A 17,304-nucleotide genomic window follows, 5' to 3' on the forward strand; every position below is an offset into this window, starting at 1 on the left:
AGAGGGAAGGGGAGAGAGGTCCATAAAGTCTCTTGTTCCTTACCGGTCAGGTCACTCTGGTCAGTTGTCTGCTTCAGGAGGAGACCAGGAACAAAAGGGTCCCAGTTGCGGCTGCTGAGTCTGGTCCATTGGCAGGCAAGCTGGCCCCTGAGTACCCCAAGTGGTCAGGATGTCAGTCTCAGCGAAGAAGAGTCCCACCAGAGTCGCCATTTGTTGCAGGAAGGCGGACCCCTTCCAGGGCCTGAAACTGGGCTCTTGTCTAACACTTGGAAATGAATTGTCCGAGGAGACACATGTGCTGACAAAGCAAGAGATTTTATTGGGAAAGGGCAGCCAGGTGGAGAGCAGTAGGGTAAGGGAACCCAGGAGAACTGCTCTGCCACGTGGCTCACAGTCTCGAATTTTATGGTGATGGGATTAGTTTCCGGGTTGTCTTTGGCCAATCATTCTAATTCAGTCTTTCCTGGTGGTGCTCGCATTGCCCAGCCAAGATGGATGCTAGCGAGAGGGATTCTGGGAAGTGGACGGACACGTGGTGTCTCCTTTTGACCTTTCCTGAACTCTTCCGGTTGGTGGTGGCTTATTAGTTCCGTATTCCTTACCAGGATCTCCTGTCATAGAGCAACTCATGCAAGTGGTTACTAAAGGGCCTGGCCAGGGTGGGCGGTTTCAGTCAGTATCCTTCCCCTAACACCCTGAGGAAATATTTGTGGCTTATCTCTTCACAGCTGGACATACCTGCACTTCCTGTGACTTTCTGTAGAAAGAGGAATTTGAATTCTGTAGAAAGAGGAATTTGAATTTGAATTCTGTAGAAAGAGGAATTTAAGAAGGAGGAGGTACTGGGGCCACCAACTATGAAGAGATGAGATAAGCCACAAGTGGTTCTTCAAGATATTATTTCTCCCAAGGCCTCAGCAGAGAAGACCCTGCCAGGTGTATCTTTGTACCTAGCATCTAGTCTGTGTCACATGTGCTTTGGATCATTTACCAATGAGCTAAGCCACCTGTTTTAGTTTCCTGGGTTGTGCTTTTGCATAGGTCTCTGAAGGGAAGTACTAATATCCCATTCTGTTTGGACTCTAGATCTGGCCCCTTTTTTCTTTTAGTCACAACAGCACACTTTATTCCTGCCACCTCTTCCAACAACTCAGGAAGCTGGTAATAGGAAACCCTGTCTTCCCTTCCTTCCTTCAATGGTCCTTAATGAAATGTCCCTAAGTGCCAAGCACTGTGCTGGGTACCATCCCTTCTGCATTTTCTGGTCTTGGTAGTCTATCTAGATTGAGTCTCTCCTGCATTTTCTTGTCCATTCTGAGTCTTCCCTCTTATCTGGCTTTGATTTTTTCATTAAGGGTCCTCTCCCCAGCCTGGTCTCACATTGTCCTTTAGACTGTCACTGTTTGGAAATTCCAAATATGGAAGGTTGGAGAAGGCAATGGCACCCCACTCCAGTACTCTTGCTTGGAAAATCCCACGGACGGAGGAGCCTGGTAGGCTGCAGTCCATGGGGTCGCTAAGAGTTGGACACGACTGAGCGACTTCACTTTCACCTTTCACTTTCATGCACTGGAGAAGGAAATGGCAACCCACTCCAGTGTTCTTGCCTGGAGAATCCCAGGGATGGCGGAGCCTGGCGGGCTGCCATCTATGGGGTTGCACAGAGTTGGACACGACTGAAGCGACTTAGCAGCAGCAGCAGCAGCAGCAATGTGGAAGGTAGGTCCTAGGGAAGTTCTTGGAGAGATTTCCATGTCTGTGTTTAAATATACATTAGCACTTAACCTCCACAACTGACTGGCCCCAAACTGGGAAAGGAAAAAAATCAAAGTATGACAAGGCTGTATATTGTCGCCTTACTTATTTAACTTATATACAGAGTACATCATGTGAAATGCTGGGCTGGATGAAGCACAGGCTGGAATCAAGCCTTCCAGGAGAAATATCAATAACCTCAGATATGCAGATGACACCTCCCTTATGGCAGAAAGTGAAGAGGAACTAAAGAACCTCTTGATGAGGATGAAAGAGGAAAAATGGCTTAAAATTAGCTTAAAAACTCAACTCAAAAAACTAAGATCATGGCATCTGGTTCCCATAACTTCATGGCAAATAGATGGGGAAAAAGTGGAAGCAGTGACAGACTTTATTTTTTGGGGTGCCAAAATCACTGTGGACGGTGACTGCAGTTGTGAAATTAAAAGACACTTGGTCCTTGGAAGGGAAACTATGACAAACCTACTCAGTATTATTAATAAACAGAGATGTCACTTTGCCAATGGAAGTCTGTATAGTCAAAGCTACAGTTTTTCCAGTAGTCGTGTACAGATTTGAGAACTGGACCATAAAGAAGGCTGAGTGCTGAAGAATTGATGCTTTTGAATTGTGGAGCTTTAGAAGACTCTTGAGAGTCCCTTGGATATCAAGGAGATCAAACCAGTCAATCCTAAAGGAAATAAATCCTGAATATTCACTAGAAGGACTGCTGCTGAAGCTGAAGCTCCAATATTTTGGCCACCTGATGCAAAGAGCTGACTTATTTGAAAAGACTCTGAAGCTGGAAAAGACTGAAGACAAAATAAGGGAGTGGCAGAGGATGAGATGGTTAGATATCATCACCAACTCAATGGACATGAATCTGAGCAAACTCTTGGAGATAGTGAAAGGCAGAGGAGCCTGGTGTGCTGCAGCCCATGGGATCACAAGAGTCAGACAAAACTTAGTGACTAAATAACAGCAACACATTAAGATTAGTTTTTCTCTAGAACCATTTGTTGAAGTGCAGTGGGCAGGACAGAAGAAAGGAATTGAGTCAAAGAGGAAGTAGAAAGAGGACAAAAACAAAGGCACAGTTTTTGATGGAGGTATTTTCTTTCTCCTTTGCTCCTGTCTGTTGGCTCAAGAAGAACCCTCGAAGTTTTACATCAGGCTGGCTACAGCAATGTGCTTCAATTTTTCACATCAGGGACAGATCTTCTGCTGTATCTGTGGATGGACTTTACTAGTTAGTAAATCTTTAACTCCAGCAAAAAGCATTCCTTCTCTACGTCAGACTGTGGCCCTGAGGGGAACAGTCATGCTATCCTGGCTCTTATGAACCTTAGAGTCCAGTAGGGGAGAAACAGTCACGTGGAAATGGAAGTGTTAGTCACTCAGTTGGGTCTGACTCTGTGACCCAATGGACTGTAGCCTACCATGCTCCTCTGTTCATGGGGTTTTCCAGACAAGAATACTGGAGAGGGTTGCCATTCTCTTTTCCAGGGATCTTCCTGACCCAAGGAATGAACCCAGGTCTCCCTGCACTGGCAGGCAGATTCTTTACCATCTGAAACACCACGGAAGCCCTGAAACAGCTTGCAGCCCACCACTCAGAGTCAAACTGTTGCCTCTAAGGCCCTCCTAAATTGTAGTTTGGAAACTGTCACTGCTTTTGCAAATACTGTTCCCTCTGCCTGAAAGCCTCACCTTCCCTCTTCAATGCTGATGAAATTTTACTCTTTAGCTTTCAACTTAAATGTCACCTATTCAAATATGTTTGCTTGTTAAGAACTCTCACAGCAAATGGGTTTTTCTTTCAAGCAAATGGATAATCCTATGTGACTGTTTCATACATATTTGAGTATGTATGAAAGGCAGCAATTTGACTCTTCAGTTCAGTTCAGTTCAGTCACTCAGTCATGTCCAACTCTTTGCGATCCCATGAATCGCAGCACACCAGGCCTCCCTGTCCATCACCAACTCCCGGAGTTACCTCAGACTCACGTCTATCGAGTCAGTGATGCCATCCAGCCATCTCATCCTCTGTCGTCCCCTTCTCCTCCTGCCCCCAATCCCTCCCAGCATCAGAGTCTTTTCCAATGAGTCAACTCTTCGCATGAGGTGGCCAAAGTACTGGAGTTTCAGACTTAGCATCATTCCTTCCAATGAACACCCAGGGCTGATCTCCCTCAGAATGGACCGGTTGGATCTCCTTGCAGTCCAAGGGACTCTCAAGTGTCTTCTCCAACACCACAGTTCAAAAGCATCAATTCTTCAGCGCTCAGCTTTCTTCACAGTCCAACTCTCACATCCATACATGACCACTGGAAAAACCATAGCCTTGACTAGATGGACCTTTGTTGGCAAAGTAATGTCTCTGCTTTTAAATTGCTATCTAGGTTGGTCATAACTTTCCTTCCAAGGAGTAAGCGTCTTTTAATTTCATGGCTGCAGTCACCATCTGCAGTGATTTTGGAGTCCCCCAAAATAAAGTCTGACACTGTTTCCACTGTTTCCGCATCTATTTCCCTTGAAGTGATGGGACCAGATGCCATGATCTTTGTTTTCTGAATGTTGAGCTTTAAGCCAACTTTTTCACTCTCCTCTTTCTCCTTCATCAAGAGGCTTAGCATGTGCTAATGCAGTGACAATTTCCAAACTACAATTTAAGAGGGCCTCAGAGGCAGCAATTTGACTTTGAGTGGTGGGCTATAAGCTGTTTCTGCATAGCATTTTACTTATTTATAAAATATCAATTGTGCATTAAAAAAAAAAAAGATGGGCTTGATACTTATTAAAAGATAAAGCCTCCAACTCTCCCCTTGTGCTGAAGTGATGGGACCAGATGCCATGATCTTTGTTTTCTGAATGTTGAGCTTTAAGCCAACTTTTTCACTCTCCTCTTTCACTTTCATCAAGAGGCTTTTGAGTTCCTCTTCACTTTCTGCCATAAGGGTGGTGTCATCTGCATATCTGAGGTTATTGATATTTCTCTGGGCAATCTTGATTCCAGCTTGTGCTTCTTCCAGCCCAGCATTTCTCATGATGTACTCTGCATATAAGTTAAATAAGCAGGGTTGACAATATACAGCCTTGACGTACTCCTTTTCCTATTTGGTACCAGTCTGTTGTTCTATGTCCAGTTCTAACTGTTGCTTCCTTGGAGGCCGTGTAGGGAAGATTGCAAATTTTTTTTTAATTTTATCCTGAGTGTAATGGGAAGCCATTAAGGGTTTTAAGCTGCAGAATAACATGTTATGATTTATAGCTTAAGGAGAGCACTCTAGCTTCTGGATAGAAATGAATTGCAAGGGACAAGGAGTTAACATCTGTTGAATTTCTGTGTGGGCCTGTCCCTGAACAATACACGTGCATTACTCACTTAATTTCCCCAACAGCCCCACAAAGTGAATATTATTATCTTCAAGTTACAAGTAAGGGAACTAAGGCCCTCTGAGGTTATATAAACTGCCTGGCATAGCACAGGGAGAAGCAAAGAAATGAGTGCAATTTGTTTTATTATTGTGCAGTTAATGCATGGGGCCTATTTACAGCCAATAAAATCTCAATTATTGTTTTGTCATAAAATTCTGTGGGCAGTTGATAGTCAAATCCAGAATGCAGTGATCATGGAAAAGTTAATATCAATACATGTTATTTTTTTCAGTAAGGGTATTCCTGACCCTAGTTATTCATCTGAGACAGAGTGGATTGAAGCTTTTATAGGATTTTGCTCTTAAAACCTCTCTTATCATGGGCAAATGTGCAAAAGACCTCTTTTCACTGTTTTGATCTTTTTGTCAGGTTGTTTTCCAGGAAGTGGTTGCTAGGAGTGAAAAGTTTTATTATTTAGAGATAAGTGGAGCATAGATATCCCAGCACCTTAAAAAAAAAAAAAAACCACCCTACAGTAATTGACTTGAAAAATATTTTTGTGACACCATTTGTACCAGTCCACCTGCTTTCTATTTACTTGTGGTTATCTCCTTTCGCTAATGATTCTCTGAAAGCACACGCTAAGGTTTGCACCAAAATACTGTCCTGGAGGCTGTTGGAGGCATCTGTAGGGCTCTTCAGAGCCAATAGCTGCCTCTAATGACAGTGAGCACGTGCATGCTGAGTGACTACAAGCCCCCTGAGTGTGAATGTCAGATGGCTACACAGTACACGAATTGCCCTTGAATATAGTTGCCTTTACATTCTCATAATGTCTACCACTGCGGGGGAAACCACTGAGATTGAAGTTGTACCAACCAGGTTACAGAGACACTGTTCCACATATTGGGACAATTTTGCACCCAGGCCTTGAGGTTCTTAGCTGTGTATCCCTTTTCCCCTTCCCACACCATTCCTTTAAAGATCTTTGATTATTAACCTAAATATGTATGAACATTTTATTGCTCTTTCAAAACCGCCTTATGCTAGATTCCTTTTATTGCTCTTTCAAAACTGCCATATGCTAGACTCCTTATATAACTTTTGTCTGGTCACTGGACTTTAAACATTCTTTAACCTTGTTTGACGCTTAATAATGTGTCACCTGCAATTCCCATAATATCTGTTGGTGAAAAAAAGTAGATAAGGGATTTCATCAGTAAGTGATCAATAATCTCCAGATAAAAGCCACAACTGCTAGTAACCAGTGCTTAGAATCACAGTTTGGATTCAGGTGGTACATTTGGGGTCACTTAGGCTAAGCTTCCGGGGCTTCCCAGTTGGCTTAGTGCGTAAAGAACCCGCCTGCAAGGCAGAAGATGCAGGAGATGCCTGTTCTATCCCTGGGCTGGGAAGATCCCCTGGAGGAGGGCATGGCAACCCACTTCAGCATTCTTGCCTGAAGAATGGACAGAGGAAACTAGCAGGCTACAGTCCATGAGGGTCGCAAAAAGTTGGACACTACTGAAGCAACTGAGCATCCACCACCCAGGCTAAGCTTCCACTTCATAGATGAGGGAACTGAGGCACTGACAGATCAAGGGACTTCCTAGGTCAGCCAGTGAGACAGGCAATGGCCAAGATGGAGCTAAATTCTGGTAGCCTCTTAGTTCAGAAAGCCTTTAGAGAACCATATACATTACTAAACTTTTTAATAAACAATCTGTGAAATAGAGTATTTCCTGCTGTATAAATAAACAAGGATGTCACAGCCATCAACTATTTCAACCTTCCAAACATGAATTTCTGAGCCCAGAGAACACCCAGGAAAAACAATGCCTGCTAACCAGCAGCCATCGAGCTCATGGCACTCTCTGCTTGTGCACTGAGCTCAGGGGAATGTGGAAAGATGCAAGATAATAGCGTCAGAGAGCTGAGAGGGATATGAAAGGAATGATTTCAGTAAGCCCAGACTCTTGCATCTTCCCATACATAGAAAAGCGCTAAATTCCTTAACTTGAGATATGTGGTTTTCCTTAATTAGCAATAATTTTCTGATATTCAGACTACCTGTCCCTTGTTGCAAACTTCTATATAACCTGACTTCTCCCCCTGCCTCCTTGGAACAGTTCTCTCAGGGGCACCTGAGATGCTGTCTCCTGGGCTTGAAGTCCTAAAACTTCTCACCAAATAAAATAAAACGCTCAACTTCTAGGCTGAGGCTATTTTTTAAGTCAATAAACCACAAATTTAGTCTTCAAAGTTGGAAATTTTATTTATTGAATTTCTTATTGTACAAGGACGATTCCTTTCAATATTTGGGCAGATCCTAGCAGGTGAAAGCACTTGAGGAATTTCATTTGGGCTATGTCACAAACTACTTGGGAAAAGCAACAATTACGAAGGAGACTAAGTTTATCTCCGGAGTTGTCGTTTTTACTCCCCATCCTCTTCCTTTGGTTTTCCTCTTTTTCTGTTGTCTTAAGATGTGTATCCCAACCTATTCACTGCCCCTTGGCCTTACATACTGACAATCTAGGATATCCCTTCACATCTAGACCTTTTCTGAACTCATTTTCTCCTCTGCTTACATAAACTTATCTATAAGATATATATACTATCCTCTTAGCTCCCTTCTTTCAAGTAGTATGTTACAAAGCTCAAGTGCAAATGAACACAAACATCCTCCTGTTTTTGTCTATCAAGAGGTAACAAGTTCTCGCTATTTCAGTTATTCTCTTGGATTAAGATATTTTTCTAGAAACTCTTGCTAAAATAGAATCAGTTTTAGCTGGGAGGTAAAATCCATGAAGACAGTACTGTGTGAAGGCCTACAATTGTGCTAGAATGAAGACAAGCCTGTCCTCCTCCAAAATTGTAAGCATTGTCCTTTGTACCATTCCTCTTGCAGTAGAAATGTAATAGTGTTCAGTCTTCAACATCAAATGAAGCTAATATATACCAAGGCTGCAGATGCCTCTAGTTACTTTTTTCTTTATCTGAAACACTAATTGGAGTAGGTCATTTATTATGTAACTGTGAGATTAAGATGGATTATGAAGACATCTTTTTCTTGATTCAAATTATATATATCAACTTCAGAGTTAGTTGTGGAAATAAGAACAGCTAGTGAAAAGTGGAATTTAATTGAAAAAGCATAAAATGTGTTTATGTGAATTTATTGATTCAAATATTTTGTGCACACACTTTTAAGTAAATGGTCATATTATAGGCTGACTTTTATATATGCTGCCAATAGGCCTGGCTTCCTTATGAGCCAATGCATTTTCTCTCCTATCTTCCTCTCATATTAGATTAACCCATTAGGATAGCGCAGCCCCCAAAGCACGGAAGCTTAAAGTGACTGTTTCTCTGAACTCAGACACAGATAGCAGCCACAAGCTTTGAGCGTTAACAGAATGTCATAGGACTAGAGAGAGTAAAAGATTATGCATTGGCTTTTTAAGCTTCTAATCATGTTTTTCCCAATCAGAGCAAGTTGCACTGACTCATCTAACTTCTAGGGAACAATGACATGCAATCCTACTCAGGAGGAGACTGGAAATATTTAGAGATTGTTACCACAACAGATTGCTCTGAAGCTACCATTCAACGTCTCTCTTTTCTATTCTTGACAGAATGCCCTCGTTAACCTCATATATTTGGTAAATAGCACCTACTTTCTAGAATATTCCATAACCTCTTTGAAAGAATTTATTTTATATTATCATTACCCATTGAATATATATATGTAAATAATATTCATAGCATCCAGAATATGATATTTTAATTAAGAGTTCATATATATGTATTTTTGTCTACCTCCTTAAACCAAAAGACTATGTCTTATTCATCTCTGCAATCTTAGCTCCCATCATGATGGTTGGCACAGGTAGACATGTTGCAGGGAAAAGTCAATTCTAATTCCATGTTGGAACTGTTTCTTTGATTTGCTTTCCATTGCTTTTGTTATCATAATCACACATACTGATCTGCTCAGAGAATTCTGCCCTTCTGCCTGGCTGTTAAAACCAAAGTTCCTTTGTTCAGAATGATGTCCACATGTAGATGGCAGGAAGGAAGAAATTAACACATCCCCCTGCATGAGGCTTGCCATTCTAGGAGATATTTGCAAGATTAATGGCCTTTATACTTTGTTTCCTCACCTCCCCCCATCTCTGATCTATAAAAGAACCTGGCATCCAGACCCAATAAGATGGTTATTTTGAGACATTAGTCTGCCTTCCTTTCAGTCAGCCGGCTCTGAATAAAGTCGTATTTCTTGCCGCAATACCTTGTCTCTGATTCATTGGCCTGTCATATGGCAAGCAGAGTGAGCTTGGACTCAATAGCAGTCATTAAAAAACAGGGTGTTTATAAAGTCCTTTTGCAGTTTGAATTTTTATTAAACATCCTCCTTTTTGTGAAGTATAGTAGAGGAGGAATTTACTCGAGATTCAAATAAAATTTTAATTTTTCACTTGTCCTAATATATTTATTTTATTTTCCAATTAATAAACTCTTGTGTTACAGTAAGCAGCCTCAATTATGTTACTGAAAATGATATTATGCAAAAATGATAGTGGTATGTTGAAAGCTAAAGAATTTAAATCATCCTGTCCATTTGGGATAGATGCACATGAATAATTAGAGTAATAGAATAAATGAAGATATTAACAAAGAAGCCCTGATACAGAATGAAAGAAGCCCTTAACTCTTCCCAGAAAGTTCAAGGAAGGCTTTTCAGAGGAGACAATATTTGAGCTGAGTTCTTTAGGAAACAGATGGTATATCCAGATGGGAATGGTCAGGGGCAATAGCAAGGGTAAAAGCCATAGAGTTATGAAATGTGTGATATTTTTTAAAATATTGAACAGATTATTTCATGTTTATGTGTCAGTTTTCTCACCTGCAAAATGAGACTGTATGTACCTGAGACTGTAGGTACTGTATGTACCTGCACATCTCAAATGGCTATTATAAGGGTAAAAGGCTATTATGTGAGAAATTGGAGAGCACCCATGAAGATATAAGATGGAGACCTTGAAGGGTAAGTGGAATTGTGATGGATAGAAAAAGGGGCTTAGGACATATAAGGTGCTAAGAATGGTGTAAGAAAGGTGGGGGATCCAAGGAGGAAAGTTGGTTAAGCAAAGAAAACTGATCATTTTGGCAAGAATAAATAACAAGTTAAGGTTCAAAAACAACCAATTAGAAACAGGTAGAGATGTCTAGTTTAGCAAAAAGGAGATGGTCGGATGGCATCACCAAATCAATGGACAGGAGTTTGACCAATCTCCAGGAGATGGTGAAGGACAGGGGAGCCTGGCATGTTGCAGTCCATGGAGTTGCAAATAATTGGACACAACTGAGCGACTGAATAACAACAAAAAAAGTTGGTTGTCAATATGGCTCAATATTCTTTCTTGGGATAGAAGAGAAGCAAATCTAGAGTTACAGAAGTGACTCAGGATCCACACTGAAGGTTGGGGCAGGCTCCTTAATGTTTACTGTGTCTCCAACTCCATCACTTTATTTTAAATCATGCAAGAGTATCATATATGACCCCCAAACAATTGAGGGAGTCATAGAAAATGTAAATAGGTTAAAACATAGATATATGATTTAGTGGCGTTAAAAAATGAGAGAGAGAGGATTAATAAATTGTACTGGGGGCAAAGAGATAAACACAGAGAAAGAATCTTTGTATCAGTTAGGTTGTCTTAATGGATACCAGATCCAAAATGTTTTAAATAGTAAAGAAAGGTATCATAGGTAACAAAAAAGGTAAGGCATCAGAGTTGGTAAGTCAGTATCCTATGAACATCATGGAGATTCCAGATTCTGTCTCTCTACTCAGTTGGCCTTGACTTGCTGGGTTTGGCTTAAGGCTGTCTCCTCTTCTGGTAGTAAGATAGCTGCAGCAGTTTCAAGGGAAATGGGATTTCCATGGGTGGCTAGGACTAATGGTCTGGAGTAGAATCTGTGCCAGGAATAAACCTCAAAGAATGCTATATTGCTATCACCATCTGATTGTTCTGAGCAGAGTTGGAAACGTGATGGGCCATGATCCAAATTATTTTTGTAGATGTTTTGTTTGACTAACACAGTGTTAAGAAAAGCTGAATGAGATGCATTTTAAAGTCAGATGATTGATTTAAAAAAAATCATATTTCTAAGAATCCAAAGTTTTATCTAAATGTGCCTGCATTCCACTTAGCTAAAATTGGCTCAGGTGGATTAGCTATTGCCCCTTTATACAGAGCATTTCAGTTCCAACTTACTGGGCTAAATCATTCCCTAATATAGCCTGGTCTGTTTTATTCAAGTTACCTACTGAGCCTCTCATTGGGGAAATTACTCTTAAAGATTTTTAAGAGTCATGTGATGTTTTTGCTCCAGGGAACAGGTCTCATGCAGGTACTTGTTCAATGGTTCAAAAGAAATGAGGGCAAGGGCCTCATCTTGCTAGAGCTGTTATCGTATTAACTTATAATTTCTGTAGCCATAAAATTTAACAATAATTTAACAATTAATTTCTGACCCCAACAGGAATGTTACAAACATAAAGAACTTCTTTAATTTCCAAAGAAAAAAATGTTTTTATTCATATTGTATTAAAGAACTACCTTCATATTTATGTTTGATACGGTCAAAAACCAAATAATTTTTTCTATCAGTTTTTCAGTTAAATGTTAGTGATTTATACCTTTTGTAAAGCCTTTTTTGTTGGATACATATCTGAAATATATTTACAAGGTAGCTATGTTGTTTTACTGGGCTAGCCCGGTGGCTCAGCTAAAGAAACCATCTGCCAATGCAGAAGACACAAGAGACATGGGTTCAGTCCCTGGGTTGGGAAGATCCCCTGTAGAAGGAAATGACCAACCCACTACAGTATTCTTGCCTGGAAAATTCCAAGGACAGAGGATCCTGGTGGGCTACAGTCCATGGGGTTGCAAAGAGTCAGACACGGTGCAGCATGTGCATGTGTGCACGTGCACACACACTTTTTTTTTTTTTACTAGTTGTTTCACTCAGCATTGGTTAGGCAAAATTTTAAAGGGTTTAAAAGGAAACATTAAAAATTGAATATTAGTTTGGAATATTTTCTACACTTAATATTTTTAGAGAAAAATATTGGCTTTCAACATTACAACAAAGTGCCATTTCTTTAATTGTGAAATATTTCAACCACAGAGAAAAGGAAAGAGAATATAACAAACACTTGTATATCAACTACCCAAGTACCATAGTTGCTTCAGATTTTTTAAATTATTTTTTAAAAATTCAGTCATTGCAGATACAGCTGAAGCTCTTTGTACATTTCTTCAATCCCATTCCTCATGATATATACACAGAGATAATAACCCCTGAACTGAATTTGATGTTTATCATTCCTATGCACATTTGAATCTTTAAAAATCACATATGTATACATCTGTAAATAATATATTGTTGAGGGGCTGTCCTAAGATGGCAGAGGAATAGGATGGGAAGACCACTTTCTCTCCCACAAATTCATCAAAAGAACATTTAAACGCTGAGTAAATTCCACAAAACAAATTCTGAATGCCGGTAGAAGACATCAGGCACCCAGAAAAGCAGCCCATTGTCTTCAGAAGGAGGGAGGAAAAAATATAAAAGACAAAAAAAGAGACAAAAGAGGTAGGGATGGAGCTCCATCCCGGGAAGGGAGTCTTAAAAAGAGAGAAGTTTCCAAACACCAGAAAACACTCTCACTGCTGAGTCTGTGGCAAGCCTTGGAAGCACAGAGGCAACATAATAGGGAGGAAAAATAAATAAATAATTAAAACCCACAGATTACGTGCCCAATGGTAACTCCCCCAGCAGAGAAGCAGCGCAGATGCCTGCATCCGCCACTAGCAAGCGGGGGGGCTGGGCAGGGAGGTGCCGGCTGCATTGCTTAGAGTAAGAATCTGGCCTGAATGCCCCAAGGGCAATCTGAGCTAACTAACTTGGGCTAGCAAACCAGACTGTGGGATAGCTACCACGCGAAAAGCCCTAAGACACCGCCAGGCCCATGCACAGAACAAAGGACTGAACAGAACTAGCCGGCTGCAGACCATCCCCCTCCGGTGACAGGCAACCAGAGCCAGAAAGGGGCAATCGCAGCCCTAGAGAGACATTATCTACCAAACTGCAAGCAGGCTTCTTTGCTAACTAAGACTTCTTGGGGTTCTGGACAGTCAACATCCGCCTGAGAAGGTGCACTGGTTGTACACCCAGAAAACCGAGCAGGGACTGCGGAGGTGATAATTCGCCTTATCACTTATCAAACTTATCACTTGCCAAACCCCTCATCACCTGAGCTGCTCAGACCTGGGAAGGGCACAAAATGCAGGCCCAACCGAGTCTGCACCTCTGAGGACTACCCAAGTGCCTGAACCTGAGCGGCTTAGACCTGGGAGGTGCATGCAGCCCAGGGCTGGCCTTGGACGGTTCCCGGCGGAGCAACCTAGAGCCAGAGCAGTGTGGGCAGGGAGGGCACACACGCTGTGAGCAGGGCAGGCCCAGTGAGGCTGAGACACTGCGAGCACACGCCAGTGTTATTTGTTTGAAGTGTCCCTCCCTCCCCACAGCACAACTGAACAAGTGAGCCTAAAAAGTGTCCACCATGGCCCTCTTTGTGTCAGGGCAGAAATCAGACACTGAAGAGACCAGCAAACAGAAGAAGCTAAAACAGAGGGAACCACCTTGGAAGTGACAGGTGCAATAGATTAAAACCCTGTCATTAGTACTGACTACATTGGAAGGGGCCTATAGATCTTGAGAAATATAGGCCAGACCAAGGAACTATCTGAAAATTAACTGACCCCACAATCCCTACAACAACATCAGAGAAAGTCCTAGATATATTTTTACTATTTTTACGATCATTCTTTTTTTTTTTTTTAATTTTTAAGTCCTCTATTACTCCTTTAATTTTCACTTTTATAACCTACTATTACTTTGCAAAAAATAAAAAGACCCTATTTTTTAAAGCATACTTCATATATATATATTTTATAATTTTTGTGACTTTGTTTTTTTTTTTTCTTTCTTTTTTTTTCTTCCTTTCTTCAATACTGTATTTTTGAAATTCCAAACTCTACTCTAGATTTTTAATCTTTGCTTTTTGGTATTTGTTATCAATTTTGTACCTTTAAGAACCCAATCTTCAGTACCCATTTTTACTTGGGAGCGAGATTACTGGCTTGACTGCTCTCCCTCTGTTGGGACTCTCCTTTTTCTCCACCAGGTCGCCTCTGTCTCCTCCCTACCCCTTCTCTTCTCTACCCAACTCTGTGACTCTCTGGGTGTTCCAGATGGTGGAGAACACTTAGGGAACTGATTACTGGCTGGATCTGTCTCTCTCCTTTTGATTCCCCCCTTTTATCCTCCTGGCCACCTCTGTCTCCTTCCTCCCTCTTCTCTTCCCTGTATAACTCCGTGAACATCTCTGAGCAGTCCAGTTGTGGAGTGCACATAACGAAGTGATTACTGGCTAGCTTGCTCTCTCCTCTATTGATTTCACCTCATCTCATTCGGGTCACCTCTAACTCCCTCCTCCCTCCTCTCTTCTCCATGTAACTCTGAACCTCTCTGGGTGTCCCTCACTGTGGAGAAACTTTTCATTTTTAACCTAGATGTTTTATCAATAGTGCCATATAGAAGGAGAAGTCTTGAGACTACTGTAAAAATAAGACTGAAAACCAGAAGCAGGAGCCTTAAATCTAAATCCTGAGAACACCAGAGAACTCCTGACTCCAGGGAACGTTAATTGACAGGAGCTCATCAAACGCCTCAATACCTACACTGAAACCAAGCACCACCCAAGGGCCAACAAGTTCCAGAGCAAGACATACCATGCAAATTCTCCAGCAACATAGGAACACAGCCCTGAGCTCCAATATACAGGCTCCCCAAAGTTACTCCAAAACCATTGACATCTCATAACTCATTACTGGACACTTCATTGCACTCCAGAGAGAAGAAATCCAGCTCCACCCACCAGAATACTGACACAAGCTTCCCTAACCAAGAAACCTTGACAAGCCACTTGTACAAACCCATCCACAGTGAGGAAACTCCACAATAAAGAGAACTTCACAAACTGCCAGAATACTGAAAGGCCACCCCAAACTCAGCAATATAAACAAGATGAAGAGACAGAGGAATACCCAGCAGGTAAAGGAATAGGATAAATGCCCACCAAACCAAACAAAAGAGGAAGAGATAGGGAATCTACCTGATAAAGAATTCCAAATAATGATAGTGAAAATGATCCAAAATCTTGAAATCAAAATGGAATCACAGATAAATAGCCTGGAGACAGGATTGAGAAGATGCAAGAAAGGTTTAACAAGGACTTAGAAGAAATAAAAAAGAGTCAATATATAATGAATAATGCAATAAATGAGACCAAAAACACTCTGGAGGCAACAAATAGTAGAATAACAGAGGCAGAAGATAGGATTAGTGAGGTAGAAGATAGAATGGTAGAAATAAATGAATCAGAAAGGAAAAAAGAAAAACGAATTAAAAGAAATGAGGACAATCTCAGAGACCTCCAGGACAGTGTTAAATGCCCCAACGTTCGAATCATAGGAGTCCCAGAAGAAGAAGACAAAAAGAAAGGCCATGAGAAAATACTTGAGATAATCATTGAAAACTTCCCTAAAATGGGGAAGGAAATAGCCACCCAAGGCCAAGAAACCCAGAGAGTCCCAAACAGGATAAACCCAAGGCGAAACACCCCAAGACACATATTAATCAAATTAACAAAGATCAAACACAAGAACAAATATTAAAAGCAGCAAGGGAAAAACAACAAATAACACACAAGGGGATTCCCATAAGAATAATAGCTGATCTTTCTATAGAAACTCTTCAGGCCAGGAGGGAATGGCAAGACATACTTAAGGTGATGAAAGAAAATAACCTACAGCCCAGATTACTGTACCCAGCAAGGATCTCATTCAAATATGAAGGAGAAATCAAAAGCTTTACGGACAAGCAAAAGCTGAGAGAATTCAGCACCACCAAACCAGCTCTCCAACAAATGCTAAAGGATCGTCTCTAGACAGGAAACACAAAAAGGGTGTATAAACTCAAACCCAAAACAATAAAGTAAATGGCAACAGGATCATACTTATCAATAATTACCTTAAACGTAAATGGGTTGAATGCCCCAACCAAAGGACAAAGATTGGTCAAATGGATACAAAAACAAGACCCCTATATATGTTGTCTACAAGAGAACCACCTCAAAACAGGGGACACATACAGACTGAAAGTGAAGGGCTGGAAAAAGATATTCCATGCAAATAGGACGAAAAGAAAGCAGGAGAAGCAATACCAATATCAGATAAAATAGACTTTAAAACAAAGGCTGTGAAAAGAGACAAAGAAGGACACTACATAATGATCAAAGGATCAATCCAAGAAGAAGATATAACAATTATAAATATATATATGCACCCAACATAGGAGCACCGCAATATGTAAGACAAATGCTAACAAGTATGGAAGGGGAAATTAACAATAACACAATAATAGTGGGAGACTTTAATACCCCACTCACACCTATGGATAGATCAGCTAAACAGAAAATGAACAAGAAAACACAAACTTTAAATGATATAATAGACCAGCTAGACCTAATTGATATCAATAGGACATTTCACCCCAAAACAATGAATTTCACCTTTTTCTCAAGTGCACACGGAACCTTTTCCAGGATAGATCACATCCTGGGCCATAAATCTAGCCTTGGTAAATTCAAAAAAGTTGAAATCCTTCCAAGCATCTTTTCTGACCACAATGCAGTATGATTAGATCTCAATTACAGGAGAAAAACTATAAAAAATTCCAACATATGGAGGCTGAACAACACACTCCTGAATAACCAACAAATCACAGAAGAAATCAAAAAAGAAATCAAAATATGCATAGAAACGAATGAAAATGAAAACACAACAACCCAAAATCTGTGGGATACTGTAAAAGCAGTGCTAAGGGGAAAGTTCATAGCAATACAGGCATACCTCAAGAAACAAGAAAAAAGTCAAATAAATAACCTAAATCTACACCTAAAGCAACTAGAAAAAGAAGAAATGAAGAACCCCAGGGTTAGTAGAAGGAAAGAAATCTTAAAAATTAGGGCAG

General features: G+C 40.8%; 1 long non-coding RNA gene across 4 annotated transcripts in view; it reads right to left on the reverse strand.

Moving 5' to 3' along the window:
* Positions 1 to 17,304, reverse strand: part of LOC112582765 — a 43,483-nt gene that overhangs the window by 16,694 nt on the left and 9,485 nt on the right. The window contains exon 3 of one of the 4 annotated variants that reach the window (XR_003107088.2): positions 44 to 147. The exons of the other annotated variants lie outside the window; for them this stretch is intronic. This is a non-coding gene — a long non-coding RNA (uncharacterized LOC112582765). The remainder of the gene's footprint in view (positions 1 to 43; positions 148 to 17,304) is intronic. 4 annotated transcript variants of the gene reach the window in all.

This window comes from Bubalus bubalis, chromosome 2 (assembly GCF_019923935.1).
Source record: "Bubalus bubalis isolate 160015118507 breed Murrah chromosome 2, NDDB_SH_1, whole genome shotgun sequence".
Lineage (NCBI taxonomy): Eukaryota > Metazoa > Chordata > Mammalia > Artiodactyla > Bovidae > Bubalus > Bubalus bubalis.